Consider the following 16,067-nt stretch of genomic DNA (forward strand, 5'->3'; position numbering starts at 1 on the left):
CATTGTTTCTCTCTGTATGAAGTCATATCCAAAAGTAATCCTTACTTTCTTTAGCAGAAACATATATAATATTCACCCTTAAAAAATTTATTGAACCAATCAGTTATTACAACTCATTTTTTTCTAAACCATCAACATTCACTAGATAATTGACCTCTTATGTACCAGGTACTGTATGAGGCTGTGAGCTTACTGAGATTAATAAAGTACCAAACACATATGATTTCAAGAAGCTCTGCAACTTAGTAATGAAAAAAATGTAAATATACATTATTTCAATGCAGCTTGATATGTGCGTTGAAAGAGAAGATTTACCCAGGGTTTTGGTCAATGGTCATCAGAGAGATATCCTGAAGGACAACAGGGTTGATTAGTTGAAGACTGAAGGTGGAGATAATAGTTCAGACAAAAAAAAGGTGTGTCTGAAAATGCTAAGAGGTCAGAGAGAAGAGAAAACACATTGGAAACTGCAAGGAATCGATAGGCCTGGGACAGAGCCCGAGGGAGGCAAGCTGTGGTGAGGAGGTTGGAGCCATAGGCAGAGAGGATGAAATTTTACTTATAAAGTTATTTTTCCAAATCAGAATTTCGTTAGTGGATATAGAGTATCTCTTTTGCAAAGAAAAATGAGTTCGAATATGATGGTCAGATATTGTGGAATACTTCTTTCCTTATTAATAATCTGTAACACATATAAAGCATATGAATCTTTTTTTCTTATTTTCAAGTTATCTACAAAAAAATGGTATTTCATTATTTTGTGTGTGTGTGACTGTAGGCTATACAAAGAATCCAATGAGATACAGAGTTTTTCCCTATAAAAATGCTATATATACATACATGTAAAGTTCTGTGTACTTAATTTCAAGGTGTTTTTTATGTTCCCTAATGCTCATCCAAGGTTAGTTTATGACACTGAATTAAGAATTCCAGAGGATCCAAGATGGTGGCAGAGGAGCTGGAGGCTACATTAATCTCCTCTCATCACCAACTGGAACTACAACTAAATTATAGAAAAATTAACCTAAATAACCAACCAAGGACATACAGAAGAAACCACATTGAGACTGGTAGGAAGTATGGAGAAGCAAGCGGGCTGTCTGGGCTTCCGTGGGCAGCAGTTGAAGTTCTAGAGCAAAATTTCAGAGGCTGAGGGGCTCCTCCTGTGAAGTGTGGAGTCTAAACATCAAGCCAGGCTCCCCAGCCTAGAACAACAAAACTGGGAAAAATGCCCACATAACATCTGGTTGGGAAAAGCAGCAGGTTTCTGTTCACCAGGGATAGATGGCTAGAGACACATCACACTCTTAAAGGACCAACACATACAATTTTGTTTGTAGCAACTCTCCCTGGGATTTGTTGGAGGGAGGATAGAGTGGACTAGAGATGCATGAAGAGAGTCTGGGGTTGGTGGCTCTAGGGAGAGAAGTAAAGGATCAGCCTTCAGGATTCCTATGCTTAGTCATTCCACATACTGCAGAGGCCACCTTAGTCAGAGCTCTTCCCTCCATGTGATATGATTCTGGAGGGAAGCAATAACCCTAACCACAGGAATGACTTTTGCCCCACCCTGAGGAGCTTAAGCCCTCCTGAGGGGTACAGCAGAGGGGTCTTTTAGTGATTAAGTCTAACAGGCAGCTTTCAGGTAGCAGCAGATCTCTGGGTGCTTTAAGACTTTAGCTGAACCACCTCTGGGCTCGGTGCCAGTAAAAGCTGGCCTTGGTGCACAGCTTGGTCTTTTCAATATGCACCCTGACACAGCAGGATGAGCCACAAACTGTGGATCACTGATAGCTCAAAACAGGTTGTCCAGGGACAGTCACATGCAACATCCGACATTGGTCTGCACAGAGTCTTTGCAGATCTATCTAATACATAGAAGCAAACACAGAGGCAGTCAAAACTGGAAGACAAAGAAACAGACACCAAATGAAAGAACACACAAATTCTCCAGAAGGAGAACTAAATGAAATGGAGGTAATCAATTTATTAGATGTAGAATTCAAAGTACTGATTATAAGGATGCTCAACAGCATGAAAAATGACATAGAACTCATAAGAAAGGATCATCCAGAAATAAAGAATGCAATATCTGAAGTAAATAATACACTAGAAGGAATAAACAGTAGATGAAGCAAAAGATCAAATCAGCAATTTGGAAGACAAGGTAGAAAAAAAGAAAAGAAAACAATCAGAGCAGGTAAAAGAAGAAAATAATTTTTTAAAAATGAGGATAGTTTAAGGAACTTTTGGACCAACATGAACTATAACAACATCCACATCATAGGGATACCAGAAGGAGAACAGAGAGAGAGAAAGGGATCTAGACTCTATTTGAAGAAATAATGACTGAACACTTCCATAACCTGGTGAAGGAAAAAGACACACAAGTTCAGGAAGCACAGAGTGTCACAAAAAAGATGGACCGAAAGAGGCTGATACCAAGATCATACTTAAATGGCAAAGCTAAAAACAAAGAGAGAATCTTAAAAGCCATAAAAGAAAAGAAGTTAGTTACCTAAAAGGGATATTCCATAAGAATGTCATCTAATTCTTAACAGAAGCATTTTAGGCCAGATGCAATTAGCATGAAATAGTCAAATAATGAAAATAAAGGATTTACAACCAAGGCTACTTTATCCAACAATGTTATCATGTAAAATTGAATGAGAAGTAAAGAGCTTCTCAGAAAAGAAAAATGTAAAGGAATTTGTTACTACCAAAGCAATATAGCAACAAATGTTAAAAGACTTGCTTTAAGAAGAAGAGGAAAAGGAAAAAAAGAGGAGGAAAATAATTTAAAATAAATGACAATATATACATATCTATTAATAATCACTTTAAATGTTAATGCCTAAATGTTTCAATCAAAATATATGATGTAGCTGAAAGGATAAGAAAACAAGACCTATATGTATGCTGTCTTCAAGAGACCCACCTCAGAACAAAAGTTACACAAAGACTAAAAGTAAAGGTATGAAAAAATTTTTTCATGCAAATGGAAAAAAGCTGAGGTAGAAATACTTATATCTTACAAAACAGACTTTAAAGCCAAGGCTATAGTAAGAGACAAAGAAGAAGAGTACATAATGATACAGGGAACAATCCAATAAGAGTGTATAACTCAGCATAGGAGCAACTAAATATATAAAGCAAACCTTGATGGACCTACATGGAAAGACTGAAAAGACTGACAGAAATATAGTCATAGTTGGGGATTTTAACACCCCCATTGATTTCAATGGAGAGATCATCCAGACAGAAAATTGACAAGGAGATAGTGGCCTTAAATGACACACTATATCAAATTGATTTAATTGATATCTTCAGAGAATTTCACCCCAAAGCAGTGAATATACATAATTTTCAAGTGAATGTGGAATGTTTTTTAGGATAGATCACATGTTAGGACAAAAACAAGTCTCAATAAATTTAAGAAGATTGAAATCATATCAAGCAAGCATCTTCTCTAACCATACTACAATGAAACTAGAAATTAACCACAAGAAGAAATCTGAAAAATGCACAAAGACATGAAGGGCTAAATAACATGTTATTAAACAATGGATGGGTTAACAATGAGATCAAGAAAGAACTTGAAAGATACCTTGAAAAAAATGAAAATGAGAACACAACAACTCAAAATCTATGGGCACAGGGAAAAAGCAGTCCTCAGAGGGAAATATATAGTGTAACAGGCCTATCTCACACACAAAAAAAGTTCAAGTAAAAAATCTAATTTTACACTCAAAGGACAGGAAAAAGAACAACAAACAAAGCCCAAAGTGAAGAGAAGAAAGGACATAATAAAGATCATAGCAGAGATAAAGGAAATAAAATCCATGAAAGCAATACAAAAGATCAATGAATCCAAGAGCTGATTCTTTGAAAAGATGAACAAGATTGAAAATCTTTTAACCATACTCATCAAGAAAAAAGAGAAAGGACCCAAATAAAGAATTCCAATTTAGATACTTATGCATCAATTTGTAAGAACTATTCTTCCACCCTTCCCCTGTCTTCCACCCAAAGTACACAGTAATAATTTTTGCTGCCAATTCTTTCATTTAGTGATACCCCAAATCATGATGTACATCAACACTTGACTTCTGGGCAGTGCCAGGTGTTTATCACTCTGGTCATGCAACACCCTTATCTATGAGTGCATAACCTTTCACAGAATAGTGCCTTTCCTTTTGCTTGCTCTAAATCATTCAGATGATATTATAGCCCTGTTTCCTCCTGTTTAGTCCTCATTGGATTTGAAAGCAAAAATGAACATCGCTTAAAGAGTCACTTACCTGTTGTAATTATAGGTGCTTAAAACAGGAACACTATCTTTTATAGTTATGATATGTCACAATAATTTGGGGCTGGATAGACTTAATCAATGTCACTGATGACACAACTGAATAAATACATTTACTCTTTTCAATTTTTCTTCAGTTGACACTTGAAACAGCTAGTCTTTTGTTATATAGCACAGTGGAAATCTTTTCTTATGGTGAGGCAGTTGAAGGCTTTTTTCACTCTCTTCATTGATTTTTCCTTGGCCACTTCTATATACCTTTCAGTGTAAGCTTAATTTACAGCAGGAGATGAATAATAATTTGATTAATATTTTTTAAAAGCAAACTGTGATGTATAATTGTAAAACTTCTAGATAATACAAAAGTGAATACATCTCTTCCATACATCTTTTTTTCAAATTAGAAAACTCAATTCCTTGTTAAATATTTTAGTCACTAAAATGTGAACCGATAGTGATAAAAATGAAAAGCCACTTAAGAAATCCTTCCATGTACAAATAATCCAATATATTCCTTACTGAAAGACAGGCTGAAAAGATTTGGGAAATGCAGCAGGTATGTTTTGACAATCATGTCTGTGAACCTCAGGAATTATTGGGATAGAATTTGTTGGTGGACTTTGTTTTAAAGAAAATGTCCATTAGCCAGAATATCAATTATAATAATTTTCCTATATTTCAACTTGAGCCAAGTATTTGATTGTGAGAAAAAATTGCCCATTGGAGTGAGTGACTGTAAGTTCTTTGAAAGCCTTCTTAGTTCAAGATATCTTTATCATAAGTCATACTTTCCATGTACTAGAGACATTGTTCCCAGTTAAAAACAATCTTCAGAAATCACTAAGGAGCTGTAACATATAAACCTACTCACTGACCACATTAACATTAACTTATTGCATTCATAAATTTCATTCAGCAAGATTCAGATGGCATATGACCCAAAAGAAGTCAAGAATACATTTACCTGAACAAAGATCAAATGTGAGTTTTCTGACTCCTAAAGACATTTCAAGAGGAAGGTAAAGTAAGAAGTAAAAGAAAAACTTGGCTTATAGCCTTCACAGTTTTCTGTTACTGAACCACATCTTTGGCCCATTCATTGCTTTATCTTTTTTTTTTTAAATAATTTATTTATTTGTTTGTTTGTTTATTTATTTATTTTATTTTTAGAGAGAGGGGAAAGAAGAAAGAGATAGAGAGAAGCATCATTGTGTGGTTGCCTCTCACTCACGCCCCCAACTGGGGACCTGATGTGCAACCTAGTCATGTGCCCTGACTGGGAATCGAACCAGCGATACTTGGCTCGCAGGCCAGCGCTCAATCCACTGAGCCACAGCAGCCAGCACATTGCTATATCTTTTGACTCGATGTTAGTTGAATATCAGTGACTTACAGTCATGTTTCTTACCCTTATGAAGCTTACAGTGGACTGTACAGGATGTACTTGCACCTTACGGTATGCAATAACCAGAATTTCCCAAATTCTCACTCATTTCAAACTGCTCACTTACATGAGCTATCACATGTTAAGTTAACCTTCAAATCCAAGAATAATATATACACTGACTGCAAGTATTCAGGTATCAGGCCATATATCAACTTTATGTTATAAAAATTACAAATTCACTTATGATTTTAAAAATTCCACCAAATCAGTGAATTACATCTTAGTAAATTCGTAACTCAGGAATGCAAAAATTAAAATTTTTATACAAATTAATAATTTAAGCTTCCTTTGCTTTAGCAAAGCAGAATCTTAAACTCAGGCAGTTTTGAATTTCTTTTCTCAGGGTTTTGTCTTCTGAGTGATAGAGTCTTACCAGGTACCAAAACAATGATTAGATGGAAAGGCAACTGGGAGACAGTGTATTGGCTAAAATAGCCCATCGTTCACCCAGCGTTAGCCACTGTTTTATGAGTTAGGTGCATGTTTTAGGGCATAAGACTCATTCCTCAGCTTGCATGTCATCCTAGGGCACAAAAATCTCTGTGAAGTGATCTTTGGACCTCTAAGTCATGTTTCCCTCCACAGCTATTTTCTTGTGAGAGTGGAGCACCCTTTCTCTTGACTTTAAATGGTGAGAGAAAATTTCCCTCTGACCTTCTTACCTTCATATCTATTTTGAGATTATTTTTTTCTCCGACAGCGTCCTGACATACTCTTCCACTATACATGATTAAAAATTTAAAAAGCCTGGCTGGTGTGACTCACTGGATTGAGCACTGGCCTGTGAACCAAAGGGTCGCTGGTTCAATTCCCTGTCAGGGCACACATCTTGGTTGCAGTCCAGGTCTCCAGCTGAGGGTACATGAGAGGCAACCACACATTGATGTTTCTCTCCCTCTCTTTCTCCCTCCCTTCCCCTCTCTCTAGAAAAATGAAATAAAATAAAATCTTTTTTTTTTAATTTTAAAGAAAGAAATGAGTGAGAAGGAGAGAAAAAGGAAAGACAGAAAGTTACTGTTTTAAAACATTGGACACTGGCAGGACCAGAATAGAAATTTCTAAAAGAAGGGGAACAAACAAGATCTAGCCCCAAAAAATCATTCCAAACTTTCTATTATTATTCATGATGTAAAGCGAGTTTTGTTTTGTTTTGTTTTTACCTTCTTTAACCTTCAGTTTAATGTATTGTCATATAGGTATAATAGTATCTATCTCATCAGATTGCTGTAAGAATTTAATAAAATACTATAAAAAAATTACTTTGTTGCCCATCAAATAAAAATCTTAGTTTGATGTCTAATGCAAAATAAAGTTTAATGGATACTATTAGTTATGTCACTTTTAGTAATAATAATTATTATAATTACTTATTCTTTGTATAGATATTTGTTCGGTGTTGCTATATCTTAGTGATAGCCAGAGATAGGTTACTTATATAGCAATAAATTCTAATATTATTTGAATTTGTTAGTTTTAAATCTATAGTAATAAAGTTAAATGATAAAACCATAAAGCTTAGAAGAGCTTTGAATAATTTTTTAGTCTATTGTATTATCTTCATGCAGGACATCATGGACAAACATCATTTTCCAGACAAAGTACAATCAAATGTATATTTATGTGCCTTTGAAAAAGAAGATGCACAGTCTCCCTTAATCTTCCATTCAAGGGTTTGACAAACAACACCTAATCTAAGGAGCCTCTGCTATGGTTAAAGATTTAGTTTTTGTTTTCCCCATGGAAAGAAAAATAATTTCTTCTCTGAATGCAAGAAAATACAAAGCAAAATGTATTACTTCCATTATTAAGCACACCTTCTAAATTCTACCTAAGCAATTGAGACTAATACTTATATTAAGACCTACGGTTTAAATAATTAACTTTAATAGTAGTGAATGCTAGCTCTCTTCAATTTCTTAGCTGTGAAATTTAATGAATCAGTCACTGCATATAACTTCACACATTTGTATCCTTTATTTTTTAGACTTTTTGGAAGTCAAGTTCTTACCTCATTTATTTTTTCTGAATTATTTTTAATCTATTACAGCAGATGTTGCTCTTCTCTTCAGTGTGACATTTTTCACCTTACTTGGCTCAGAAAGGTATTGGTTTTTCATATAATTAGAGATGTGCTGAAAGCGAAAGAACTAGACTGTTACATATACAAGTATCTATGATCTGTCTTATATTCTTCTTGGAATCAATTACATGAAGGATAATTACAGAGAAAACCAATGTAATTTAAAAGAGTATTTTGTTGAAATAAAAAGGACCTAAGATTATGCTACCTACTCATAAGATTTTAAGATAAATTTCAATTTAGACAACAAATATGAAAAAATTTGCAACTATGATTTTCATTATTATTGTTGTTACTACATAAGTACTTTACTCTTACCATATGAAAGATAAATACTCTATACAAAAAAATCATCTTCATTAAAATTCAACTAATAGCTTATTCTAATATCAAAGATTAAATCTCAGAGAAATCCTAGAGCAGTTTTGCTCTTCCATGTTGTTACTATTCATGATGCAATAAGCTTACTGTCAAGAGTTCTACACAACAATGCTATGTAGGGCATTATCTAATGGGAGAAAAAAAACTTTTTTTTCTTTTTTTGTGCTAACAACATTCTTCCCTTTTGTTGGCAAACATTTTGTCACATGCTTGATGTCAATCCATTTATAGGCAATATCAATGGGACTGCCATCATTAGTTGTGCTGAGTTGTCCAGTACAATAACCAATAACAACATGCATCTATCTAAACTTAAATTTATATTAATTAAAATTAAATAAAATTTAAAAAGTTAGTTTCATCATTACTAATCCCATTTCAAGTGCTCAATAGCCCCATTAGGTTAGTGACTACCATAGAGTGGGACAAAAGTAGATTTATAGTTGTGAGTATGCAAAACACAGTTTATTCTTGTATTATTATTTATTAATTATTGTATTATTTTTCATATGAACCACTGTAAATGTACTTTTGCTCCACCCTGTATATTGGAATAAAACATTTTTGTTGTCATAGAAATTTCTACTAAACAGTATTGAAAGTTAAGAAAGGTCAGGATTTACCTCTCAACTAGATTAAGGATCATCTTATTTGAAAGCTTAATATTTCAACAGATTGCATTGCTATACAGCAAGAAATATATAATTATTGGATTGTAGTATACAACATACTATATCTGCTACATTATTTTTTGAGGAACAAAGATAGTCACATCACACAAAACTTTCTCCAGGTATTACATATTCTATACCACATTTTAGCTCTCAAAAGGAAAAGTTACAGAAATATTGAAATAATAATATCTGTGCATTAGTTAGCCCTATAAATTGGAATAAGATAACTACTTAAAACTAAAGGCAAAATAATGCCTGAGAAGATAGCATAAAAATATATGAATGAATTATACACTTTCCATAGCAAAAGAAATGTGTCTATATTTTAATTTCTGCAACAAATTCCTGGTTCTGTTTTCATATTGCTCAATATGAAATGGAAACATATTTTGTACTTAGGAAGTATAGCCTATTGTTCAAAACTAATGGTCTGCATTATCTATAGGAAAAAATTGATAAGAGTCCAATGAGAAGTTGAATTTCTTCATAGTCTACTCCCTTGTCTTCAAGGCAAATTAACTAGCTAACTTGAAGATAAGTGACTCCCAATCCATTCCAGTTCATATGTAGCAGTCTCTAACTTCCCTTGTTGCTCCATCACCCCTCTCTCCACGAAAAGGAAGATGTCTCCTAGGAATACTGGAATAGCCCCCAAATTCTATTTAAACAGTTCAATTATTTAAAACACCAAAATGAAGAATAACTGCTAATAATTAGTAAGTCTCAACAAATTTCGATCATATTAAAGTTATGAAAATTTGTTAGAATGTTTTTTGGTAGCTGAGATAAAGAAAGGATGTCCTTTCTTACAAAGGAAAGAACAGGGAGGCAAATATACCTCACAGGTTACAAAGACCAAGGCAATTTACTCCTGTCTGTATTTTTATCAAATCTTTCATCTATAATGCCTGGCCTGAAACATTTTGGGCTTGGTGCCTTCACCCTCTCCCCAGCCTGAAGGCCATGCTCTATTCTGTTTGTTGTGTCTAAAATAGCTGAGTGCTTTCATCCTCAGTCCATGCTTTGGTTTCAGGACCTTTTACGTATCTAATTAGCTCCATCTTTTACCTCCCATTTTCGTGGTTTTTTGAACTTTGACCTTGTTGTTTCTGATGTTCTCTCCACACTCTGAGGGATATAGAACTGCAAAGTTGGCTTCAGAGCTCTGAGAGGGGCCGGTCTGGCCTCACTGCACTTCACCTACTACCTTCCCAAAAGAAGTCTGGTCTCTAGAGAAGTAGCAACCATTTTTTGAACAGTGAATTTAAGCTTTTCATTTATTTTGTGTCTTTCTTTCATGCTTTATAATAAGTTGAAATAAAAAAAAAATAAATTAAACAAAGGTCTGAGGGCATATTAAAGGTGACAAGAATAAATACCTCATATTACATATGTTATAGCATAGAACGAGTTCTCCCTTAAATTTATGTTGTCTGGTGGGTATTTTAAACTTTTATTTAAGTTGGGATCATTGAAATCCATTCATGGTTTACATTTTCTTGGGTAATTGTCTTGAACACAAATGACACTCAAGCTATGTATTTTGCCCATTTGATTAATCTAGATGTGGTGTTAAATATTTTATATTCTTTTCATTCCTAATTTAAACCTTAAATCTTATTTTTAAATTAAAATATGTGTTCATAATTCTAAATATTTAAGAGTGCCTCAGATAGTCATCATTCTTTCAATATTAATAGGATTGTCCTCTCAATCCAGTTAAGCTGTCGTCAAACCTCTGTAGGCTTATAATGTAGCATATAAAAGAATGTGGCTAGGACAGCCTAGACTATGTAGCCTCTGAGTCCCACTTTCAATAATAACTGGATGAAATTTGTCATAATCTATAATTTCCCATTGTCACAGTTTCCTCATTTGTAAGACTAGAGTGTTTGTCAAGATGATCTTGATTATCCTTTTGTTTTCAAAATTGTATAACTCATCAACAAAAATACAAATAACCCCATGAAAAACATGGGCAAAAGACTTGAATAGGCACTTCTCCATAGAAGATACACACATGGGTAATAAGCACATAAAGGTTTTGAACATTCTTTAGTTATTAGGTAACTGAAAATCAAAACCACACTGAGATACCACTCGCAACCTCTAAGATGATTATAATTTAAAAAACAACAAGAAAATCATGCAGTGGGAAGGATATGGAGAAATTGGAACACATATTCCTGATAGTAATGTAAAATGGTTCAGCCTCTGTGGAAAAGAGTTTAGTGGTTCCTCAATAAACTAAACATATAATTATCACATGAGCTAGCAATTCTACTACTGTTTATCCAAGAGAATTGAAAACAGGTACTCAAAAAGTGACACACAAATATTCGTAAGAGCTCTATTCAAAAGACTGGAAGGTAGAAACAGGACAAATGTCTATGAATAAGTGAAAGAATAAACAAAGTGTGTATATTCATACAATGAAATATTTAGCCATAAAAAAGAATGAAGAACTGATACATGCTATCACATGGAAGAATCTGAGTAACATTATGTTAAGTAAAATAAGCCAGGCACAAATATCATATGTAGGGGTGGGGGAAAGTAAGTTTACAGTTATTTGTATGGAAAACAGTACAATAATTAGTAAATAATATTAGGATAAATTCTGTATTTTGTATACTAACAAATGTAAACCTACTTTTGCCAACCCGTGTACCTTTGTATTGTGTAATTCCATGTATATGAAATATCCCAAATAGATGAACCCATAAGGACAGAAAGTGGATTAGTAGTTGTCAGGGGCCGGAGGAAAGGGAATGGGAAATAATTGCTTACTAGGTATTGGGGTTTTCCTTTGCAATGATGAAAATGAAAACATTCTGAAACTATATATTGGCAATGGTTGTACACATTGTAAGTGTATTAGATGACACTGAATTATGCACTTTAAAATAATAATTTTAACGTGATGTGTATTTTAACATGATAAAACAAATTATGGCTCAATCTATATAAAGTAGAAATTTACATTTCTACTAATGTAAGAAGGCCTGCCACCTGTGGAAGGGAAATTTCATTCTTATCAGTTATTGGAAGCAAATGAAAATTTTTTGTTTGTATAGTTTTATGGTTTAAAGAAATAGCATTTCGAGGCATAATACAAAACAGAGCTCTGCCTTATTAGTTTTCAAAACAGGCATGGGCTTCTGATCTTTAGTAAGTCAAGTCATTGCCTTTTATCTATGAGCTGCTTTGTTCTAATTGTGAAATTGACTCCTCTCTCTTTTTTCCTTTTTCTCTTTCATTACTATCATCTCTGTTTTCAGTATATGCTGGGCTTTCTTATGATTTGATACAAATATAACTATATCTCAATTATAGTGGTTTTGTTGCTGTTTAGATTATGGCCAGTGGTTCTCACACTATTACTGTGCATTAGGATAAATAGAAATACTTTAAATGATTCAAATTAAAATTTGGCAGATTTGGGCTCTCTCACTGCATTCTTACGTTTGTAAAAATTATCACACATACAGTGTTAGGTATAATGATGCAAGCAGCTGAAATAAAATTTAGTTTTTTCATCTAGTTTAATAAGTAACACACATGTATAGATATTTGATCATTACAGCGCCAATGACAAATGGGCATGAAAGAAAAAGTATTTTTTATTTATTAAATTCTGATTCAGAGCTTCCTGCTTGCCTTTTGTAGTCATTTTAATTTAGTTATTTCTGGGTTTAATATCTCATTCAATTCAGATTTGTTAGTCCAGTATCATTCTCATTTAAAATCTTATTTCTTCTCTTGTCCTTGCCCCCTCCCCTCTTTTGGGGTTGTTTTACATTTCAGGTGGTCTCTAATGCTGTCACCACTGGTTTGCTTATCCTGTGTCTGCCTGGCACAAGTGGCACTTATGAATGACTGGCACTTCAGATCAGAGGGCAATCCGAAGTCTTGTCAGCTTGTGGGGAAGCTCCCTGGGGGTGTGCTCTGCCCTGAGGAAAGAAGCTTTACCTCTCCAAGCCCCTACTAGTAATCCAGCTCAGTCCACACTTTTATGACAATACATTTCTCCAGTGGAGCCACAACTGACCAAATGACTCTTTCTCTCAGTAACCTCATCATTTCACTTGAGGCCATGAAGGCTGTGGCATTCAGAGAGCCATCCCCATTCATGCAGGCTGGTCTGGGCTCTACCAACTGCTCTCTCACTCTGTGCCTGGAATGGTGCTTCTGTATGTTAGGACCCTTTCAGGAATCCCAGAAGTGAAGCCAGGTACAGTGTCACCTTCTCCTATTTCTCCTCACCCTTCAAAGGGAACTCAGAAGTGATTTCAAACCTCCACTATGCTTGAATGTGAAGAGAACATGTAGATTACTCAGTTTGAATGGGCAGGATTTGCAAACACATAAGATGATCACTTCCACCCACCTCCAACTAAATACAGGTGCTCAGAACTTCCTTCCTTTCTTCCTTCCTTTCTTCTTTAGTTTTTAAGGAGAAAAAAAAAAAAGGAGATTTTAAGCAAATGGAGAAAGAAAAATGGAGTAGCAGAATTGCATGTACACTCAGCTGTGAACCCCATCCTGTCCCAGGTACAGTTAGAGAAATACCCTGCAGTGGCAGGTGAGAACTTCCAGATCCAACCATCTACAATAATTGCAAGGCAGCACCAAATTAGAAGAATCTAATGTCGCTCCCTCTCTCCCACCTCCTCCCCCCATTCCTCTGTATGTTGTACAGCCAGATTTTTTCTACATGGCTATCCTTAGGAACATTTGGGGTATATCCTACCACGCTGACATCTCAAGAGGAATTGGGCAGAGTTCCGGAGGTCTCGACATTCACCTGAATGAAAGGAATGTATCCGCACTATGTAATGCCTGACTGCCTGCCTCTTGCACTTTGTTTTCATCCCATTTATCCACTGGGGCTTGTAGGTGGTGGTGAGTATATGGAATCTGAAGCTGTCCCCCATACATGGAGAGCAGGAGGAAATGGGAGAAAAAGGCAGACCTCTCCAGATTGGTCAGTGGCAGGTTTAGCAAGGAAGAGAATTTGCTTAGGTGGTGAAAAGAGGAATTATTTTCTGCAGCCTCTGCCAAATCTTAAAAATTTATATAGAGGCTTCAACCAGGGTCAACCACATATACAGAAGGCCTTAACTGGATTCAGTCAGCACCCAGTCTCAATAGCACATTTCTATCTCGAGGCTATATTCCTTTTTTTTTTTTTTTTTATGTGTTTTATTGATTACAGTGTTACATTTGTTCCAATTTCCCTTCCCTCTGCTCCCCTCCACCTGGTGGCCCCCCTCTTTCCCCTTGTCCCCCCTTTTTATTCCATGTCTATTGGTTGTGCATATAGTTCTTCTCAACCTCTCTCTGTCTATTCCATTCCCTCCTACGATGTTTCTTAATTCCTATACCATCTCCCTCCCTCTTCCCCTTCCCCCTCCCTGATGACCTCCGCCCAATATGCTCCCCATACCTATAGTTCTTTTTCCACTCTCATTGCCTATTTAGTTTGCCTTTGCTTCAATTCCTTAGCTTCTGTTGTTGTTTCTTGTGATGCAGTTTTCATTCTAGTGTTCATAGTTTTGATCCTCCTTTTTCTAAACCAGTCCCTTTAACATCTCATATAACAGTGGTTTGGATCTAATGAACTCTTTCAGTTTTATTTTGTCCTGGAAACATTTTCTGTGCCCTTCTATTCTGAATGACAGCTTCACTGGATAAAGTATTCGTGGTTGTAGGTTTTTGCTTTTCATTACTTTGAATATTTTTTGCCAGTCCCTTCTTGCCTGCAGGGTCTCCCTTGAGAAGTCAGCTGATAGTCTAATTGGGACCCCTTTGTACATGATTCTTTTCTTCTCTCTTGCTGCTTTTAACATTCTCTCTTTATCTTTAATTTTTGACATTTTGATTACAATGTGTCTTGGAGTGGTTCTCCCTGGGTCCAGTTGTTTTGCAACTCTGTTCTTCCTGGACCTGTAAGTCTATTTCCTTCCCCAAGTTTGGGAAGTTCTGCTTTATTATATTTTCACTTAATTTTTCAATTTCTAGTTCTTCTTCTTCGCCCTCTGGTAAACCAATGATTCTTATATTGGGTCTCTTATAGCTGTCCCAGAGGTTTCTGATCCTCTCATCATTTTCCTTGCTTCCCTTTTTTTCTCTCTGCACTGGTTGACTGCTTGTTCCTTCTCCATATTCCAGTTTGTTGAAATGAACTCTGGATTTTATTTCCTCACCATCTGTCTCGTATGTGGTTTTGTTCCTTTCAGTATGAGTGTTTTTCAATTCTTTCTCATCTTTTTCTAGATCTTTTCTTAATTCTGTAAGCCTCCTGATAACAATGGCCCTGAACTGAGCCTCTGATAGGTTTCTTATTTGTTCATCTGTCAGGTTCTTTATCTGTTGCCTGGTGAGCTGCGCCACCAGGATTTCTATAGTTGTCTGCCTCATTTTGACAGATGCATTTTGGTTTCTTGGGCCGGCTATAGGGGGCGGTGCCTGTGTACTCATCATGACCCAGCGACCAGTGGCGATCCGCAACCTATTTCACAGCCCTGTGGCGCTTTGTGTGGGGGCGGGGGCCCAGGATGGATTCCCGAAGTTATTCCACTAGGAGACTGGGATCCGTCCTCCCGCCCTCTGGGCCTCACCGTTCAAGGTGATGCGGTGGCTGCTTTTCCCAGCGTTGGGGTCGCAAGCTGCTGGGGTTAGACTGCAGCTCAGATTGCTCTTCCTGCCGCTGTCCCTGGTGCTACTGCAAACAGCACCGCCCCCTTTATCTCTTCTTACCTGCCCAAAGAGCACTGCTGGTTTATAACTTCATACGTTGGGCTTCTGTGTAGCTTTATTTTCTGGAATTTCTAGTTATCTTTTGTTTTGAAGTAGTTGTATTCCTCTCTAGTTGTAGAAGGAGACCGAGCGTGTCCGTCTAAGCCTTCATCTTGGCTGGAAGTTGATATTCTGCCTCGAGGCTATATTCTTGAAGAAGCTTCCAGGAGCAGGCAACTTAAGAGAAGGAACATTCTATAGCGCAGGGAAGAGACTGGGGATCCTCTAATTGCCTGAGTCCAACTCTTGGGTCATATCTTCTTATGACTTTCCCTATTAGAATATTATTTCACTTATCTTCTTTGAGATGTTTGTTTGGTTAAACTCAGCAACCACATTCCTTAGATCTTTCCTGGATACATTAAATGGATATAT

Source organism: Furipterus horrens, unplaced genomic scaffold (genome assembly GCF_987537825.1).
Source record: "Furipterus horrens unplaced genomic scaffold, mFurHor1.1.pri manual_scaffold_1, whole genome shotgun sequence".
In the NCBI taxonomy this organism is placed as follows: domain Eukaryota; kingdom Metazoa; phylum Chordata; class Mammalia; order Chiroptera; family Furipteridae; genus Furipterus; species Furipterus horrens.